Below are 20,273 nucleotides of genomic sequence, written 5' to 3'. Positions count from 1 at the left end.
ACGTGCTTACTTTAGTTGGGTTTGGATTTGTCTGAATTGTGAGATTAATGGAATCTGTGCTTGTTTCCTTTTCTTCGACTTGGACTATTACGTCTAAAGACTTTGGTACTTATTTCGTGAGTAATTTTTCTAACTTGTTTTTTAATGATTGCTTATCATCCTTAAGTTTTTTTATTTGAGTGAGTAGACTTTGATTATGGTTTCTCAAACGTAAGAGTTCTTTGGTTTCTGATTCATCAACCATATTTTCAATGTTGTCGCTTTTAAGCTTCTTCGCTTTTATATATCTGATTTGTTCCCATAACCTTTGGTTCAGGGCCTTAAACGCAAATTTTCTTTTTCTTTTTCTGATAGAATCTTGTTGAATTTCTTTTTGATACATCCCTTTCATTCTTCTAATTTTTTCTTTCATTCCTTGGATTTCTAGACCTTCACAATTAATTTTTGGCTATGGTTCCTTAAACGCAAATTGTCTCGTCTTTTTCAATTAAATTTTGTTCTGGTTTTGCAAGTTGTTCTTCTCGTTCTGTCATTTGCACTAGTACATCATCTTGACATTCGTCCACATTAAATAATTTTCCACATGTTGGACAACATAATTCACAACTTTTATGAATCCATGGATATTCAATGTATATTACACAAAACATACATTTAGTCCAAAATAGTGATTGTTTCGTAGAATTCATCTTCACTGCCTCTTTTTCTTCTTATACGAGCTTTTGAGAATACACAAATATATTTTCTTTTTATTACCTTTATAATTCTCTTTTTTTAGTAAGTAAGCACCCACAGGGGATTTGAACTAGTGACCTATTACAAGGAGTCAATCCAAAGCCCCATGGACTACCTTTATAATTCTCTTCAATAACCCACTTTTTAATTAATTTATTTCTATGTTAATTCGCCCACTTATTTTTTTTAGAATAAATTCGTCAGAATCCTTTTAATATAACTTCCTTGGAACCAAAACCTTTGGAATAATTTAATGTATAAATTGTAATAGTTTGTTTGTTATTCCTTATGAACTGTTGCACCCTTAGGTGACACCGTACCCACTTAGTGAAGCCCAATCACCAATGAGCGAGCCAAATAGAGGCAATAATGTCACCACTAATAACGATTCAGACTTTTGCTTAAGATTGGTTTAGGCAGAGATTAGACACAAATAATTGTTGGTCGATACAAGAACAAGTACTTGCGTGTAGCTCTACTAGCTATGTACGATTACGTATGTTACACCAGGGTTATTGTTGATGGTGATAACGGATATAATGGTGCAGAATTGAGTAGTGTGGTGGTAGGGCTTGAACGACGACAACAATGAATCTGCTACAGGAAACGAGAGTTTTTGCGGAAGGGCGAGGTCGAGTGGTAGGACTCGGACTCGGACAACGACAATGAATTTGCTACAGGAAATGGGAGTTTCTATGGAAAGGCAAGGTCAAGTGGTAGGATGCGGCTGTGAACAGTGTTGCAGGTGATGGAGAATGCAGACAACTAGTGTTCGATGTTAGCGGTGATTTTGTGTTTGCAGCGGCACTAAAGCCGGATGCGGCAAGGTTGCAACGGTTGGGGTCGATGTTCAATGACTTAAGTGAACAAGGTTAGCGGCTGAGTATTCAAGTAGCGGAAAATAGAGTTGTTGTGGACTGCGTACGACCACATCCAGCAATGTTATGTGTGGTTGATTGTTACAAATGTTTGGTACGATTAGATACCAAAGGCAGGGCAGTGCCCAGTGAACGCCAAAAGCTTGGGAGCAACGCTAGAGGTAGGGGTCTATTAGGCGACTGATCGACGATTCCCTGTGCACGGGCTATGGCAACTATCTATCCACGAGTTTTTGTTTTGTTCTTTAGTTTTTATTTTTTTTATTATATTTATTTTTTGTGTTTATATATATATATATATATACTTTTATGGTCAAGGGCCAATTGGCGAAAATGGAGAATTTCGATGGCCAAAGCCCGGCATTAGAGAACAAAGCTCTTGTGCAGCGGTTGAGCAGCCATGACTCTAATACCAAATGGAACGAACAAAGTTAGTTCTTCAAGTTAAATACTCCAGAAGACTTGGAATACATAGATCTCCATTAAAGATACAAGAATATATATAAAATGTATGAATAAGAATGATATTCAAATGAGAGTGATGGCCCTGTTTAGATACTAGACAATTGCCTTTTCATGAAAAGTCATGTCCCATTTAGATATGCTTCTTCAACACTAATTACTAATTAACTAATCATTATTACAATTATCATCATTATTTATATTTAATATATTTTATTATTAACGTTTATATACTTTCCTAACTTAAATTTAATGTTCTTACTAGCTTCTCTCCCTTTTCACTATTACTTTTAATGGTCCAAAATCTCCCCATGGGAGGGATCATTAAGTTGTCTTAGGTGTCGAAAATAATGATTCAATGATGTCAAAGAACAAGTTAGATTAGAATGAAGAGAACCTCTACGGTTGATAAAAAAAACAACACACTAAATTTAAGAAATAAAAAATTCTTCATTAATAAAATTTTTTTAATCACTGATTTCAAAGCCTATTAAGTTGTCTTAGGTGTCGAAAATAATGATTCAATGATGTCAAAGAACAAGTTAGATTAGAATGAAGAGAACCTCTACGGTTGATAAAAAAAACAACACACTAAATTTAAGAAATAAAAAATTCTTCATTAATAAAAAATTTTTAATCACTGATTTCAGAGCCTAATCCATTTTTTTTTGTGAGTGACACCATAGACTACATGCTATCATGTTAGACACATTTATGTATTGAAGATGGACAATAATATAAAGTAGAGTTGATTTGTAGATTTTGGTTGTCTATTATGAACTCAATGTAGAAAATTAAGCGGAGGGAGTGTTTTTTTGTGTGTCTATTTTTATAAAGTGGATTATGTGTAACTTGTTAGGTATCATGAGATTGGCAAGTTAGACTTGCCAAGTTAACCTCAATTATGAGAGTTGCAAGCTAGACTTATCGAGTTGCTTTGATTTGCATTTGACTTGTGAGTTCAAGGTAGAACCAAAATGGAATTGAATTGGTTCCCTGAAGTGTGAAAACAAAAAATGGAGTGAACTCAAACAAGGGTTTACCTTGGGAACTTATTAGATAAAATTGGTCTCCTCTGGTCCTTAGTCTATGGGAGGTTGTAAGATTGAACCAACCTATGACCATTGACCAAATGATCAATGGGGTTTCCTAAGTTAGATGCATGGGTACAAAAGTAATGGGCCCATGGTTGAGCATGTTGTGTGGTTATTAAGAAGTATGTCGATGGGATTAGTTGGGGATATTAGTTGTGGACACTTGACCTCTAATTTAAGAAAAATGGAGTAGAATCAAACTCAGAGGATTATGGTAACATCCCTTTAGTGAGTAAGGAGTCTTATACTAAATTGAGATAGAGATTTGTCTCAAAGGTTTACAACAAAGTAATAAATCTTAACCTTGTCCATCTTTTTATTACCTTAAACAATATGATATTGCTTGTAAAAACTGAATGAATTGGTTTTGATTGGCTATTTTATTAATATAGCCCCATTTAGAAATATGATCATCCTAACTTTGGGATAACCAATTGACATATGGTTGGTTGACATACATGTGCATGGCATTAGAACATGGTTAAGGGCATTTTCTCTTTCAATCCCAAGGCCCAACACATTGTAACAAGGTTATTAGTTGAGGACATAGGTATGCGAAAACAACCTTGTTCTCTTGTTGGGTTGAAGAGCTGTTAGCATTGGTGTTATGTTTCCCCTTATGGATTGAGGTTCACAATCTCTCGTTTCAATTCTAGTTATTTTTGGAGTGGTTCACATACCTTATTTTACAAGTTTTTTTTTTTGTTATCACAAGCATCATTGTGTTTACAATACCAGCCCAAATGTGCAAAGTGCATGGTCATACTTGCCACAAGATCTTTAAGAGTATATTAAATTTGAGGCCCTACATAGTGAATACCTAGGAGTGGCATATGGACACCATTCCAAGATTTTGTGCACCAGGGATAGGTCTAAGGGTCTTGACCATGCTTTGGAGATGAAAACAAAGGTCTTGGTTTCTAGACCTACACACAAGCTTTATATAAGGTCTTTGGCTAATGAGTAGGACAAAGCTATAATTTTGAGGTTCGTAATATAGGGATAGTTCCTAGGGTCCAAACTTAAGAACCATGGACTTATGTCCTCTCACTTGCTTCTAGGGTTCATAAGTTATATGAAAGTGGTCTTGAACTACCACAAACGTCTTGCAAACAAATCTTTAATACGTAAGTAGGGTATGTGCACCAATTTGAGGTTTTGTGCACTATTTATGGTTCTCATGGCCCAACATAAGGTTCAAGGGCAAAAACCAATAACCTAAACCTTAATATATTGCTCTTAAGGATTATGGGCTATGCATATGATCTAGACCACCACATGCAATACGTAGAAAGGAACGTGGATGCATCATGTAGGTAAGGGCCTCTAGCGTTTGGTTATGGATCCTCTTGGATTTTTTAAGATTATAAAGATATCTATCTTAAGATTAACCTCGTTGTTCTATCACTTGCTTCTAGGGTTTATAGGCTATATGAATAATGTCTTGAACTAGCACATACGTCTTGCAAACAAATCTTTAATCTACAAGTAGGGTTTGAGCACCGATTTAAGGTTTTGTGTACTATTTATGGTTCTCATTGCCCAACACAAGGTTCAAGGGCCAAAAAACAATAACTTAAACCTTAATATATTGCTTCCAAGGATTATGGGCTATGCATATGACAAACCACCACATGCAATACGCAGATAGTAGCTTGGATTCATCACGTAGGTAAGGGCCTATAGGGCTTGGTTATGGATCCTCTTGAATTTTTAGGATTATACAAATATCTAAAGATTAACCTCATTTGATTAGGTTGTCATAGATTTATCTAAAAAAACATTAAGAACCATGCTCTCTTAGTATATTTATATAATTATTCATATGCTATTTGTAAATTAACTTTGAATATTTATGTTGTGAAACCCAAATAAAATGTAGTATTTCTAAATGTTATATATATATATATATATATATATATATATATATATATAAAATTGATTTCATACATACATATATATATAATTAATTCATGAAATCATTTTTTATCATAAAATTGACCTTGACCAAATAATAATGATGTGATTAATCCAAAAGACATTCTTATTTACAATATGGATCACAAAACCCGAAAATCTTAAAAAAAATTGACTTTATTAACTTTTATATATAATTTTTTTAATAATAATAATTTTTTTTTTCTTTTTTTTTTTTCTTCGACTTGGTTTCTTATAATATATTCATAATTAAAAATTACAAAAAAAACACATTATTATTATTATTATTATTTTTTATAAATTTTCACCATTTCAACTATTTAAAAATAAATTTTATATTCTATAATAAATATTATATTCTATGTAATAATACTTTCTAATTATATTAATGTACTTAAATCTTTCACTAACCTAACTTTTTGATGTCATACTTTTGAATGCCACCTTAGAATTAAGGAGTTTTTATGTTTTCATATTTTTATCGGTGAAGTATCATAATAATATGTCGAAATACCATCATAATACATATTAACTTTATATTATTTTTTTCTTAAAATATTCGCTAAAAGGAAATTTCAATCATGTCATGAATCACATCGATGATAATAGATTATTAATTAATATATTAAAATTCACAATATAAATATAATTTTATATAAATAAATATATTTTATTTAGTTTATAAATATTAATCTTAATTTATTATTTTGAAAGTTTTGTTTTATCCAAAAAGATGTCTAAGTATTTATGTGAAAATAGTTGTTTTTGCAAAGCATGTTTACAAGTTTGTAATTTACGTTAAATAATTACAAAATTTTCATCATAAAATAAAATATTTGTATATAATTTGTTTTTTTTAATGAAATTTCCTTGGTGGTTTAAGATAGGATTATTAAGTAAAAAATATTATAATGATGTATACATGTAAATATTATAGTGATGTATATATACACACATAATTATCTATATAAGTTAGTTGGGTCTAGCTCACATATTGTAGAGGAGTATTATCTTCTTTATGTAGGATAAATTCTTGTAACCGATATTGAACATTTAATTTATATGTTGCTATATTGACCTTGAGCTCCAAAGATTTTAGTTTAATGTAGTTCCATCTTCAAAATGGGAGAAAGTGCTCGATGAATTTATCTGGGATAATATATATATATATATATATATATATATAGAAGAAACCCTTAAATATTTCATCAATAGGTGGTAACAAAGGAAAACTACTATCGTAGACCATAGTAACTCTTAATCCAACACGAACTTTAGATATAAATATATCACTTATAGTCAATGTAGGGACTTAGAGACATCTTATTTCAATACACAACACTCAGCCACTCAAGCTAATTCACCAAACGCTCACACACACACACACACACACACACACACACATAGAGAGAGAGAGATCCCCATGTAAGTCAATTGGATCTAGCCGACATTGTTGAGAGGAGTGTTATCGTGACATGTTGAACACTTGGTGAGTATGTTGTTGTGTTAGCCTTAACCCTTGAAGAATTCAATTTATTGTTGGTACCATCGATGGAATAGAGAAAGTACCTAATGAGTATACTTGACCTAGTAAACTATTGTCCTAGACTACAATACACTTGACCCTATTAACATATCACATATGGATGGCACAAGAACTTGACTCAAAGATCACTTATTTCAATTAACATCAGTGAACTACTCACGCTAATCCATGTGCTTATGATAATTTTAAAACGTTTTTTTTTTAGAAATTGTAATTGAGAAATTTTAAATTAATAAAATATATTGTAGGAGAGTTATTGAGCAAATACATCTAGGTTTGTTTCACAATTTTCATAAGATAAAGAAAATGTACACTATCTATGACTTATGACAATGTCTAATTATATTAATTGGCAAGATTGTCTAATAATATTAAGTGGTAAATATTCTACAAAATAAAACTAAAAAATTAAGCTCTATAAAACATAAAAACTTAGCAAAATGCATGTTGACTAGCCACTTCTTCCTACTTACATTTACTAGGTCTAATTTTGTTTGATAATTTCCATGTCTTTGATATGCTAATGCATTATCTCATTTTTTCATATTGGTATCCCTTGTTCATATTGATAACCTTGTTGGAGGCATATTACATTCAACCTTCAAGATAAACATGGTTACCAATCAAACGGGAACTATTATCTCAAAACCGGTACTCAAGCCTAAAAACTCAAAATAAAATGAAAAAACAATCCAAAAATAAAAAATGTTGATTCGCAGCACCATATTTTTTTTCAAAGTAAAATTTCAATATTTTTTAAAAATAACAATAAAAAACAATAAAAGTCATTATGGTTGGTGTAAAAAATACTTTGAAATCGAAAAGTGTTGATGCTGGAATAACACTACTTTTTTTTTTTTGGTTATAGGATACATTTTCAACATTTTTTAATAATTACGTTAACAATAAAATATCATGACTCTGAAAAACTTTAAATTTTCAACGATTCAATCATGACATTAAAGATAAAATATCACATCTTTGAAAAACCTTAAAATTCCAATGATTTTTGAGTATGACATTAAATTTAAAATATCACTTATTTGAAAAACCTTAAAATTCCAACAATTTTTAGGCATGGTGTTAAGAAAAAAATACTTATAATAGTTTTCAACCATAGCATTAAAGATAAAATATCACGACTTGGAAAAACATTAAAATCTTGACAAATTTTCAACCATGGAATTAAAACCAAAGATTATGACTACAAAACAATCTTAAGTTTTCAAAATATTTCAATTTTTTTAAAAATGAACATCTGAATAAAAGAGTTATTATATTAAGGGTATTTAAAAAAAAATGCTAAATGCATAGCGATTTTAAAATATTAGTCTAAGACAACTTGATATATTACAAAAAAAATTAAAAAACAACAAATTGACACATAGTGTAGGTGAGCTCAACCTATTGTAATGAAAACTTAAAGACCAACCATGAAATTAACACATGTGAGCTCAACTTATTGTAATGAAAAGTTAAAGACCAACCACAAAATTAACACATTATGGGACATATTCAATTTATTAAAATAAACAATTTAAATCAACGATCAAATTGCACAATTAACACATTATGGGACATATTCGATTTATTATAATAAAAAATTTAAAATCAACGATCAAATTGCACGTAATGAGATTGAGTCGCTAGACAAACATCGACACATACCCTACACTATATATATATATATATATATATATATATATATACATTAAAAAAAGATACATTAAAAAAAATCAAATATTGAAAAAAAACACAAAAATATAAAAAAAAAACAAAAATTCAAATATTAGAAAAAAATAAAATAACAAGTAATAAAACATAACAAAAAAATCAAATATAAAAAATACATAGAAATATTATAAAGAAAACTATAAAATGTAACAAAAAGTTAACAATACAATGTAAAAAAAGAAAGAAAGAGAAAAAGTAAAAAAAGAGTAAAATAAAATAAAAACCAAATAAAAATTAAAAAATTAAAATAAAAAATAAGAAAAATAAAAAAATTCCAAAAATAAAATAAAATATTAAAAAAATTAAGAACTTAAAAAAAAAGGCCCAACTAGTCAGGGGTGGCAATGGGATGATTCATGACAAAAAAATAAATCAAATATAAAAATCTAAAACAACAAAAAAACCATAAAAATGTTAAAAATAAAAAAATTCAAAATTAACTTGTAAAAATAAAAATTTAAATAAAATATAAATAAATAAAGCAAAACCTAAATAAATAAATATAAAAAAAACCCAAAAAATTATATATATATATATATATATATATATATATATATAATTAATTAATTAATTTAAGAAAAAAATAAAAGATAAAAAATAATTCTTAAGTTAAAAATAAAAATAAAAAATAAAAACCTTATTTAAAAAAAGTTAAACTATTACAATAAATAAATAAAAGTTAAAAAAAAAAATTAAAATTAAAAAATATTAAAATTAATAAAAATAAAAATAAAAAAAAATAAAAATAAAATAAAAGAAAAAACATTAAAAAAAATTGAAAGTTAAAAAAAAAAAAAAAAAATCCTCTCCCTCGCCATCCTACCCCAACCCATCCTACAACCGTCCTTCATCCCTCCTTCCCCCCCTCCATTCCCCCCTCACTCCCCTTGCCTCTCGCCCCACACCACCCCTGCGCTCCCCTACCCGCTGCACTCCACCCGACCCCTCCTCCCTGCCCACACCCTCGTCCCCCCTTCTCCCTCGCTCCTTGCCCACCTCCTCGCTCCCCCCCTCTCCCATCTCCACTCGTCTCCATCCCCGCTCGCTCCTTTCCTCCTCCCCCTCCCTTCCCCTCCCCATTCGGCCCTTAGCCCAGGTAGGTGGGGAGGTCTAAGTGGGGAGGATCGAGTGTGGGGGAGGAAGGGGGAAGAGGGGGAGCGAGGATGACGGTGGGGTGGAAGGGGATTTTTTTTTTAATTAATTATTATTATTATTTTTTAATATATATATATATATATATATATTTGAAAAAAATTCATTCATTTATTTTTTATTTTATTATTTTTTTTTCAATTTTTTTTATTACAAGTTTGTTTGTTTGTTTGTTTGTTTTTTTTTTTTTTTTTAAGTTTGGTATTTTTTGTTTTGTTTTGTTCTTTTTTGTTTTTTAAATATATTTTTTATATTTGTTTTTTGTTTTGTTTTGTTTTTTTTTTATGAACATGAAAATCATCAACATTAAAAAAAAATTATCCACACTTAATATATTAGAAAATTTGAAGTGTAAAAAATAAGCCCTCTAAACAAAAAGGTTGATGCTCATCAACATTTTTCGAAATCAAGATAAGAATCACTAATAAAAAAATGTTCGCACTTGATACATAAAAAATTTTAGAGTGTCAAAAATAAACCTTCTAAAAAAACGTGTTGATGCTGCATCAACACTTTTCAAAATCAAGATGAAAATCACTAACAAAAAAATGTTCACACTTGATACATAAAATATTTAAAGTGTCAAAAATAAATCTTCTAAAAAAATGTGTTAATACTGCATCAACACTTTTCAAAATCAACATGAAAATCACTAACATTTAAAGAAATTGTTCATATTAGATACATAAAAAAATTTAAAGCGCCAAAAACATGCTAAAAAAAGTGTATTCTAAATCACTATTTTTCAAAATCGAGTGATTTTTTGCTACCTCAAAAAAATAGGTACCAAATAATTTTCTTGTTTGATCGATAACTATGTTGATAGCCATCTCACATTTCCATTAAACATGTGTGCCTATGATTATTGCTACTTGAATGACCATTTTTTGTTCATTTTCATCAATTTTTATTATGGTGGTGCAAATTAATGTTCTATTAGCTTAAATGGACTCTTCACGATTTTTTTAATACACTAATTTGTTTGTTTTCGACATGGTTAAACACTCGTTAAACTTTGATGATCATAATTTATATCTACGTATAAATCAATTTGTAATCATTTGTGCGTTTTTGTGAAATTCGTTTATCCGCATTTAATAAATCAATTTGCATTTTTGTGACATTTTGTCCGTTAAAAACATAAGGGTGGATAATCAACAATGTTGGTGGATGTTTAAATTTTCAATAATATTTTTTTATAACAAAAAGTATAGTACGAGAATTTACATATTTTTTTAAAATAAAACTAAATTGTAATAATAATTTAAAAAGTTATATAGCCCGTATTTATGGTCTGCCACTAGGGAAAGTGATCCAAAAATAGAATAACATTTCTGAACTCTTAAGAACTGATCCAATAACAAAGAAATATTTAACTAAATGACAAAGTCTAACACTAACTAAGACACTTGAAACTAAAACCTTGTAAAAGCTATGTGCAAGTCTATTGAGTCTGCACTCATAATCTAGAAACAAAATTACAAAAACCAGAAGCATATTTATCTCATGGGGAGTCCACCTAGATAAGATAAGAGAGTTGATCATCTTTTTCATTGTCCTGAAATTTCAGGTTTGCCAATTTCTCAGCGAATATTGAAATTTTGTTGCCCATTTTTTTACTTCATTATTATACCTGCCGATAGTAACAGGTATATAGCGATCGATATCGCGTTGAATTTGAATTAATTTTGTTTGAATTTTTAAATATCAAATGCAATTTAGTGCTTTAACCAAAGTCTTAAGCAAAAACTGATAATTCAAATTATTTAATTAATTTTCCCAAGTTTTTGATTGGCTAAATTAATTTTCCCAAGTTTTGATAATTCAAATTATTTAATTAATTTTCCCAAGTTTTTTATTGGCTATTCAGATTGAGGTCTTATTGCAGACTTACTCTTTTTCGATTCGGTTTGTTGATTTTATCCAAACTCTGCAATTGCCTGCGTTAATTTTACCCAAAGTTTCGGTCACCTATGGTGGAGCGGGGCAAGAGAAAATACATGTGCTGGCAAAAATACCCCTGCCACCCTGCCGCCCCCCTCACCAAAAATACACTTGCCATCCTACCGCGCCCCTCCCCCCAAAAATACACATGCCACACTGCCGGGAGCTCCCAAAAATACACCTGCCACCATATCCATCCATGGTAAACTCGCCAGATTCAGAGCTCCGCATTCTTCTCCTAGTGACCATGGAATGAACATTTGGTCACCAAAATTCATGGTGAGCAAATGCTGGAACTGGAGGGGGAGGCCAAAATTGATTGTGAGTATAATCTTTGTCTTTCTTGCTACCGTGAGCTTAGGGAAGAGCAATGGCCTAGAGGTGATTCAACAAAGAGGATAGTTGATGAGAATTCTAAAATGACAAGTTAGTTTGATTCTGTACTATCATTGTCTAAATTTAAAGTTAATGCTAATCATTCAATCCCATGTCTTCGTTGTGCAAAGAAATTGTTAGAATTAAAGTGCACCAGATTTGGGCAAAATTGGGTTGCAAACATAGAGAAAATAGCAGAAAGAGTTTCTAGGGATTGTGAGTTTCCAATGGCATCAAGAGATTCACAGCCATGTTCTCTGTGCTTCAAGCCTAATTTTGAGCATTCTGATAAGCTAAGAAAAGCTGCTAACAGGCAGGATGGCAGCGACAACTATTTGTATTGTCCAACTGTTCAAGATGTCGAGAGTGAGACTCTTGAACATTTTCAGAAACATTGGAGAAGAGGTGAGCCTGTGATTGTCAGAAATGTTTTAGATAATACTGGACTGAGTTGGGATCCAATGGTCATGTGGCGGGCTTTCAGGATTACCAGAGCCAAGAATTCAAAGGATACCAGAGCCAAGAATTCAAAGCATACCAGAAAAGCCCTTCCAAAGGAGCTAGAAGTGGAAGTCCTTGATTGCATGGATTGGAAGTGGACTGAGATCAATATTCATCAATTTTTTGCATATTATGTAAGGGGAATATACCACCGTGATGGTTGGCCCCAGTTGTATAAGTTGAAGGATTGGCCTCCAGAAAATTCATTCGAAGAGCGTCTACCAAAGGATTGGCCTCCAGAAAATTCATTCGAAGAGCGTCTACGAAGACATTGTGCTGAATTTATTAGCGCCTTACCTTTCAAGGAGTACACCCATCCTAAATATGGGATTCTAAATCTTGCCACAAAGCTTCCAAAGTGTTGAAATATAATTTCAACTGCCGTGCAGGGACAGCGACGGCAGCGCAGTTAATTCCACAAAACCGCCGGTATTTTCCCCGCACCACCATTCACTCTGGCTGGTATTTTTGGAGGGGGCTCCGATCAGTGTGACCTGTTGACGCGTGTCCACAGTACAGTTTCAAAACCGCCAATCCCCTGGAACGTAAAGTTCGATAAAAAGGGGCTCTCGAGGAATTAATGATAGCCGTTCGATTAAATCAACAGACCTGCACCTTTTGAACTTGCGCGAATGAATGTTTTGGTTGACCGCCAGGTTTGTCAGCAAAAGGACGAGGAGTTTAATTTTCACCATGCTGAATTTATTATGGTCGTAGATTTCTTTGTAAAGTCCTTAAGTTTATTTATTTTTACACGACATGTAATATAATATGTTTTTTTTGGTTAAAACATGTAATGTTTTTTTGAGTGCATATGATATGAAACACACAGAAGTGCGAAGAAGAAAACATGGGCAACACATAATCATTTTTGTGGAGAATGAAAACCCAATTCACACAGTAGCGTGAGGGTAATGTTGTTTTTTTTATTATGTAATTTATGCAGTATAATATGTAGAGGGTAAATAGGCATTGAAGAAATTTTTCACAGCAGCGAATGTAATTTTCTGAAGTTAAAGATTGTTTTTACAACAGTAAATGTAAAAGAAATTTTTACACACAGTAGTGTAAAATTTCTAAAAGAAACAGAGTAATTTGTTTTTGTGGAAGTTCTTGGTGAATCCCTCTGAGAGAGAGGAAGAAGTTTGTATCAGGCATTTTATTAATGAATATAAAGTTTTTTATGTATGTGGAAAACTCTGTCTGCTCAGAAATTTTATTTGCTTCCCTGTGTTAAAGATCCTGTGGCAAAAACAGAGCATCATTCTCTGTTCAGTGATTTTGTTTTGGAATTTACCAGAAAATTCCCAACAGTGGTATCAGAGCTTGTCCAGGCTCTTTGAAGGTGTCAAAGAAGCCGAAGGAAGGTTCTTTTGTTGCAGCGGCTTCTCCAGCAGAGTGAAGTCTCAGTCAAGAAAGGATCCAGGTATTTCTCAAAGTTTTTTGTGTAGCTGTTGAAGACAGTCAGTGTTTTTTTTAAATACACAGTCAAATATTTGAAGCATAGCTGAGAGTGCAAGGGATGGCTGGCTCTAGCACTAGCATGGGTATTTTTAATACTCAGCTCCCACATTTTAATGGGAAAAACTATGACTATTGGGCAATAGCTATGAGAGCCCTGTTTGCCTCATAAGATTTATGGGAACTTGTTGAATATGGGTTTGAAGAACCAGGAGATGAAGATGAGTTTAATAGATTAACTCAGGCAGAGAAAGATCTGTTGAAGAGCAATAAGAAGAAGGATTCAAAAGCCCTCATATTTTTGTATCAAGCAGTGCATGAGAGTGTGTTTCCAAGGATAGCAGCAGCCAAGACATCCAAAGAAGCATGGCAAACCCTCAAGACAGCCTATCAAGGCATGGAGAAAGTGAAGACAACAAAACTACAGTTGCTGAGGAGAGATTTTGAGAATCTATGCATGAAGGAGTCAAACAATATTGACTCATTCTTCACACAGGTGATTGGTCTGGTCACACAGATAAGGTCTCATGGAGAGATTCTTGAAGAAAGGAGGATTGTGGAGAAACTGTTGAGGGTCCTACCCTCAAAGTTCGATGTGATTGTCACCACCATAGAAGAGACAAAGGATCTCACAAATTTCACAGTTGATGAACTACATGCATCATTGATAACACATGAGCATAGATTGAGTAGAAATGAAAACTCATCTCTAGAGCATGCCTTCAAGACCCAGATGTCCTTTGGAAGAGGAAGAGGTCAAAGCAGAGGAAACAAGAGAGGAAGAGGCAGAAGCCAAAACAGAGGTGGAAGAAATAGTCCAGCGAACACTCAAGGAAGATGCAGCAATCCAAATCAGAACCAAGGCCAAGGCAGAAGCCAACAAAGTGGACAACATCACGCTTAAGGACAAAGGTATGAAAAATCCAATGTCCAATGTTATTATTGTAAAAAATATGGGAATTATGCCAATGAATGTAGGAAGAAACAACATGATATGAGTAGTAGAACTAGTGCAAATTTCACTAGAGAAAATATCAGCCAAAATAATTTGTTTTTAACCTGTAATATTGCTGAAGAAAAGAGTGAAGATGTATGGTTTCTAGACTCCGGTTGCAGCAATCATATAACAGGAAACATAGCCCTGTTTTCCATGTTAGATCAGAATGTGAAATCACAAGTCACACTTGGGACTGATAGTAAAATTTCTGTTATGGGAAAAGGAGAAGTAAAAATATTTACAAAGAAAGGTGAAAAGAAAACCATAGCAGATGTCTATTATGTTCCTGGAATGAAATGTAACCTCTTAAGTATTGGACAACTTGTTCAAAAGGCATACAATGTTTTCTTTGTGAATGATGTATGTACCATCATGTATAGAGCACCCAACAAACAATGTATTGCTGAAGTGAAGATGACGAGGAACATGATGTTCCCTCTCAGAATAAGGGCAGATTTGAAAAACAAAGAAGTAATTGCAGCAGTTACCCAAGAGGCTTTCCAAAGCGTACCAAAGGATGAAAATTGGTTGTGGCACTTGAAATTTGGACATCTCAACTTTGGAGGTTTTAATTTGTTGAATGGAAAATGAATGGTAAGAGGATTACCATTGATAGAGAAACCAGATAGCCTTTGTGAAGGTTGTATCTTGGAGAAACAACACAGAGAAAGTTTTCTATCAGGCAAAAGCATAAGGGCAAAAGCACCCTTAGAGATTGTCCACTCAGACTTATGTGGACCAATGCAAACTCCATCACTAGCAGGCAACCAATATTTTCTAACATTCATTGATGATTTCACGAGAAAGACTTGGGTTTATTTCCTGAAGAACAAAAGTGAAGTGTTTGAAAAATTTTGAAATTTCAAAGCACTTGTAGAAAACCAAAGCGAGCTGCATATCACAGTTTTAAGAACTGACAGAGGAGGTGAGTATATCTCCAAGGAATTTCTACGTTTTTGTAGAGAAAATGGAATTCACAAACAATTTACCACAAGGTACACTCCGCAACAAAATGGAGTAGCTGAAAGAAAGAATAGGACCATCATGGATATGGCGAGGAGTATGTTAAAGGCAAAACATTTGCCAAATGATTATTGGGCTGAAGCTGTACATTGTGCAGTATATATTTTGAATAGGTGTCCTACAAAAGCAGTCATGAACAGAGTGCCGGAAGAAGCATGGAGTGGGAGAAAGCAAGGAGTCACCCACATGAAAGTTTTTGGATGTGTGGCTTATGCACACATTCCAGATCAACTAAGGAAGAAGTTGGACAACAAAGGGGAGAAATGTATCTTCATTGGATACAGTGAGGAATCCAAAGCTTACAGGTTGTATATCCCATCTACCAAGAAGTTTTTTGTGAGCAGAGATGTTCAATTCATTGAAGAGGAAGCTTGGGATGGAAGCATAGAGAAAACAGTGAATGTTAAAAACTGTTTGTCTCATGATGAAGATAATGAGGAGATGGCTGAAATACATCCCCAAACAGCGGCGCCAACACAAGGACAGCAAGAGACACCCTTGAGGAGAAATGAAAATGCTTTTCCAAGCACACCACAAGGAGGAAATTCAAGTGCTTCTTCAAACACTTGCACACCAAATGAAAGAGGTAAGAAGTTCAAAAATTTAAGTGACATTTATGATGAAGGTATGCATTCTTTGTTTGCCTTATATTTTCATGTTGATGACCCTATTCATTTCGAAGATGCAATTAAGGATAGGAAATGGATAGAAACTATGGATGAGGAGATCAATGCCATATAAAGAAACAAGACATGGGATTTGGTTGAGCTACCAAAAGGAAAAAAAGTCATTGGAGTCAAATGAGTTTACAAGACCAAGAGTAATGCTGAAGGCAAAATAGAAAGACACAAGGCAAGGCTGGTTGTCAAAGGATATAAGCAGCAGTATGGGAGAGACTATGAGGAAACTTTTGCACCGGTTGCTAGAATGGAAACAATGAGAGCAGTGCTGTCCATAGTAGCACAAAACAAGTGGAAAGTTTACCAAATGGACGTGAAGTCAGCATTCCTAAATGGAGTGTTCATGGAAGAGGTTTACATTGAACAACCTCCAGGCTATGAAAATAAAGGCCAAGAGCACAAAGTGTGCAAATTGAAGAAAACTTTTTATGGGTTGAAGCAAGCACCAAGATCATGGTACAGTAGGATAAATTCCTATCTACTGGAAAATGGATTTGAAAAATGTGAGGGAGAACCCACTCTCTACATCAAAGAAAAGGATGGTAAATTACTAATTGTTGTGTTATATGTTGATGATGTTATCTTCACAGGTAATGATACATATTTCATTGAAAATTTCAAAGCAGTCATGAAAGAGGTATTTGAAATCACTGACATGGGTTTGCTGAGATATTTTTTAGGAATATAAGTAGATCAAAATGAAAATGGAATTTTTATTTCACAAGCAAAATATGTTAATGAAGTGTTGGCAAGATTTAACATGCAGAAGAGCAAGGCAACGATCACTCCCACAGTGATGGGATTAAAACTCAGCAAAGAGGACAGCAGCAAGGATTTTGATCCTAGTTTGTACAAGAGCATAGTTGGCAGCCTTATGTATTTGACTGCAACTAGGCCGGATATAATGCATGCTGTTAGTTTAATTTCCAGATTCATGGAGAGGCCAAAAGAAGCACATTGGCAGGCAACAAAAATGATTATGAGGTATGTCAAAGGTACTAAAAGATTTGACATTTTATATACTGTCTCAGAATGTTCAGATTTAATTGGATACACTGATAGTGATTGGGCTGGAAGTGTAGATGATCGGAAAAGCACATCCGGTTATGTTTTTCACATGGGTTCAGTAGCTATTTCATGGGCTTCTAAAAAACAGCCTATTGTAGCATTATCTATAGCAGAGGCAGAATATGTGGTAGCTACAGCAGCAGCATGTCAAGCCGTTTGGATGAGAAGAATGTTGATGAGCTTATGCCAAGAGCAAGTAAAAGGAACTGTGATTTTTTGTGACAATAGCTCAGCTATTGCATTATCCAAGAACTCTGTGTTTCATAAGAGAACGAAACACATTGACACAAGGTTTCATTACATCAGGGAACTGGTAAGCAATGGAGAAATTGTTTTAAAACATTGCAGGACTCAAGAGCAGGTTGCAGACATTCTGACCAAGCCATTGGACCAGAAAAGTTTTGAGTTTTTGAGGAAATGTCTGGGTATGACTGATAACCCAACAATTGAAATTAAAGGGGAGTGTTGAGATAATTTCAACTGCCGTGTAGGTACAGGGACGACAACGCAATTAATTCCACAAAACTGCCGGTATTTTCCCCGCACCACCTTTCACGCTAGCTCGTATTTTTGGAGGGGGCTTCGATCAGTGCAATCTGTTGACGCGTGTCCACAGTACGGTTTCAAAACCGCCAATCCCCCGGAACGTAAAGTTCGATAAAAAGAGGCTCCCAGGGAATTAATGATAGCCGTTCGATTAAATCAACGGACCTGCACCTTTTGAACTTGCGCGAATGAATGTTTTGGTTGACCACCAGGTTTGTCAGCAAAAGGACGAGGAATTTAATTTTCACCATGCTGAATTTATTATGGTCGTAGATTTCTTTGGTAAAGTCCTTAAGTTTATTTTTTTTTCACGGCATGTAATATAATATGTTTTTTTTTGGTTAAAACATGTAATGTTTTTTTGAGTGCATATGATATGAAACGCACAGAAGTGCAAAGAAGAAAACAGGGGCAGCGCAGAATCATTTTTGTGGAGAATGAAAACCCAATTCACACAACAGCGTGAGGGTAATGTTGTTTTTTTTAACATGTAATTTATGCAGTATAATATGCAGAGGGTAAATGGGCATTGAAGAAATTTTTCACAGCAGTGAATGTAATTTTCTGAAGTTAAAGATTGTTTTGCAGTAGTAAATGTAAAAGAAATTTTTACACACAATAGTGTAAAATTTCTAAAAGAAACAGAGTAATTTGTTTTTGTGGAAGTTCTTGGTGAATCCCTCTGAGAGAGAGAGGAAGAAGTTTGTATCAGGCATTTTATTAATGAATATAAAGTTTTTTTATGTATGTGGAAAATTCTGTCTGCTCAGAAATTTTATTTGCTTCCCTGTGTTAAAGATCCTGTGGCAAAAACAGAGCATCATTCTCTATTCAATGATTTTGTTTTGGAATTTACCAGAAAATTCCCAACACAAAGCACTCCTTGAAACCTGATTTGGGTCCCAAAACTTACATAGCCTATGGCACCAAGGAAGAGCATATTAGAAGGGATTCAGTCACTAAGCTGCACTTGGATGTGGCCGATGCTGTCAATATTATAACGCATACAACCGAAGTCAAATTCACAGATTCCAAACAAAAAAGCGATAGATAAATTGAGAGAAAAATACAGAATAAGTGATGGGCTGCCAGAGAGTTCAGGGAGGATTGAAAACAAAGACTCTGAATTTGGAGGTGCTCTTTGGGATATTTTTCGGAGAGAGGATATACCCAAGTTACAAGATTATTTGGTGAAACACAAGGGGGAATTCAGGCACCTTGAAAATAAGCATCTTACACAGGTTACTCATCCAATTCATGATCAGACTATTTACCTGAATGAGTATCATAAGGGGAAACTGAAAGAAGAATATGGAGTAGAGGCATGGACATTCGAACAAAATCTTTACGAGGCAGTCTTCATTCCAGCTGGGTGTCCTCATCAAGTTCGGAACCTCAAGTCATGTATTAAAGTTGCCATGGATTTTGTATCGCCTGAAAATTTAGAGCAATGTATTCAGTTGACTGAAGAGTTCCGCTTGCTGCCCAAGAATCACAGGGTGAAAGAAGACAAGTTAGAAGTGAAGAAGATGATTCTCCATGCAATCAAGTCCACCTCACAAGAGCTCGACAGTTTGTCCTCAGCCGCAGAGGACAGAAAGAAGGGAAATCTAGCATTGTAGAGAATGTGAACACAATCTTGTTGCTGTTATGTTTCTCATCCTATGAGGGTGATTTTTTCATGTTTTTCCTAAATATTTTTCCACGAAGAGCATGATAAGTCTATTGTATCTTGTGATTTATTTTATTTTCAAATAATATTTGCTAAATAGAGGTGTGAGGAATGCACCTCAGTTTTTTGAAAATATTTTTTCTTTATTAAGTTTATTCTTAAATAGAAGTGTGAGGGAATGCACTTCAGTTTTTAAATGTTTATTCTTAATAAGTTGGAAAAATAGATGTTCGTTCTATTTTTAAATGATTTGTTTTGGAGTGAAAAGATATTGCAGAGACTTAGTTTTTATTTGAACTTGTTTTTAATTATCCAGTAAGCTATATGAATGTGTTCTAATATCAACTTAATTGTAGCGAGTTCATTCTCGCGTAAAGATTCTTAATTTCAACGTAAACTGTATAAATATTCTGTGACAGTCCTCTGCAAACAATGCAGAAATTCTATTGCATCAGTCATGGTTCACA

The 20,273-nt window shown here is 33.3% G+C and overlaps 1 pseudogene; it reads left to right on the top strand.

Annotated features, from left to right (window-relative positions):
• Window positions 1-12,065: 12,065 nt before the first annotated feature.
• Window positions 12,066-19,756, top strand: LOC149226690 (lysine-specific demethylase JMJ26 pseudogene; annotated as a pseudogene).
• The last annotated feature ends 517 nt before the right edge of the window (window positions 19,757-20,273 follow it).

Source organism: Pinus tabuliformis, chromosome J (assembly GCF_031772625.1).
Source record: "Pinus tabuliformis cultivar Carrire ecotype Pingquan chromosome J, CPIR1, whole genome shotgun sequence".
Taxonomy (NCBI): Eukaryota; Viridiplantae; Streptophyta; class Pinopsida; order Pinales; family Pinaceae; genus Pinus; species Pinus tabuliformis.
Note: the sequence above shows the minus strand (reverse complement) of the source record. Positions and strands in the feature narration are given on the sequence as shown.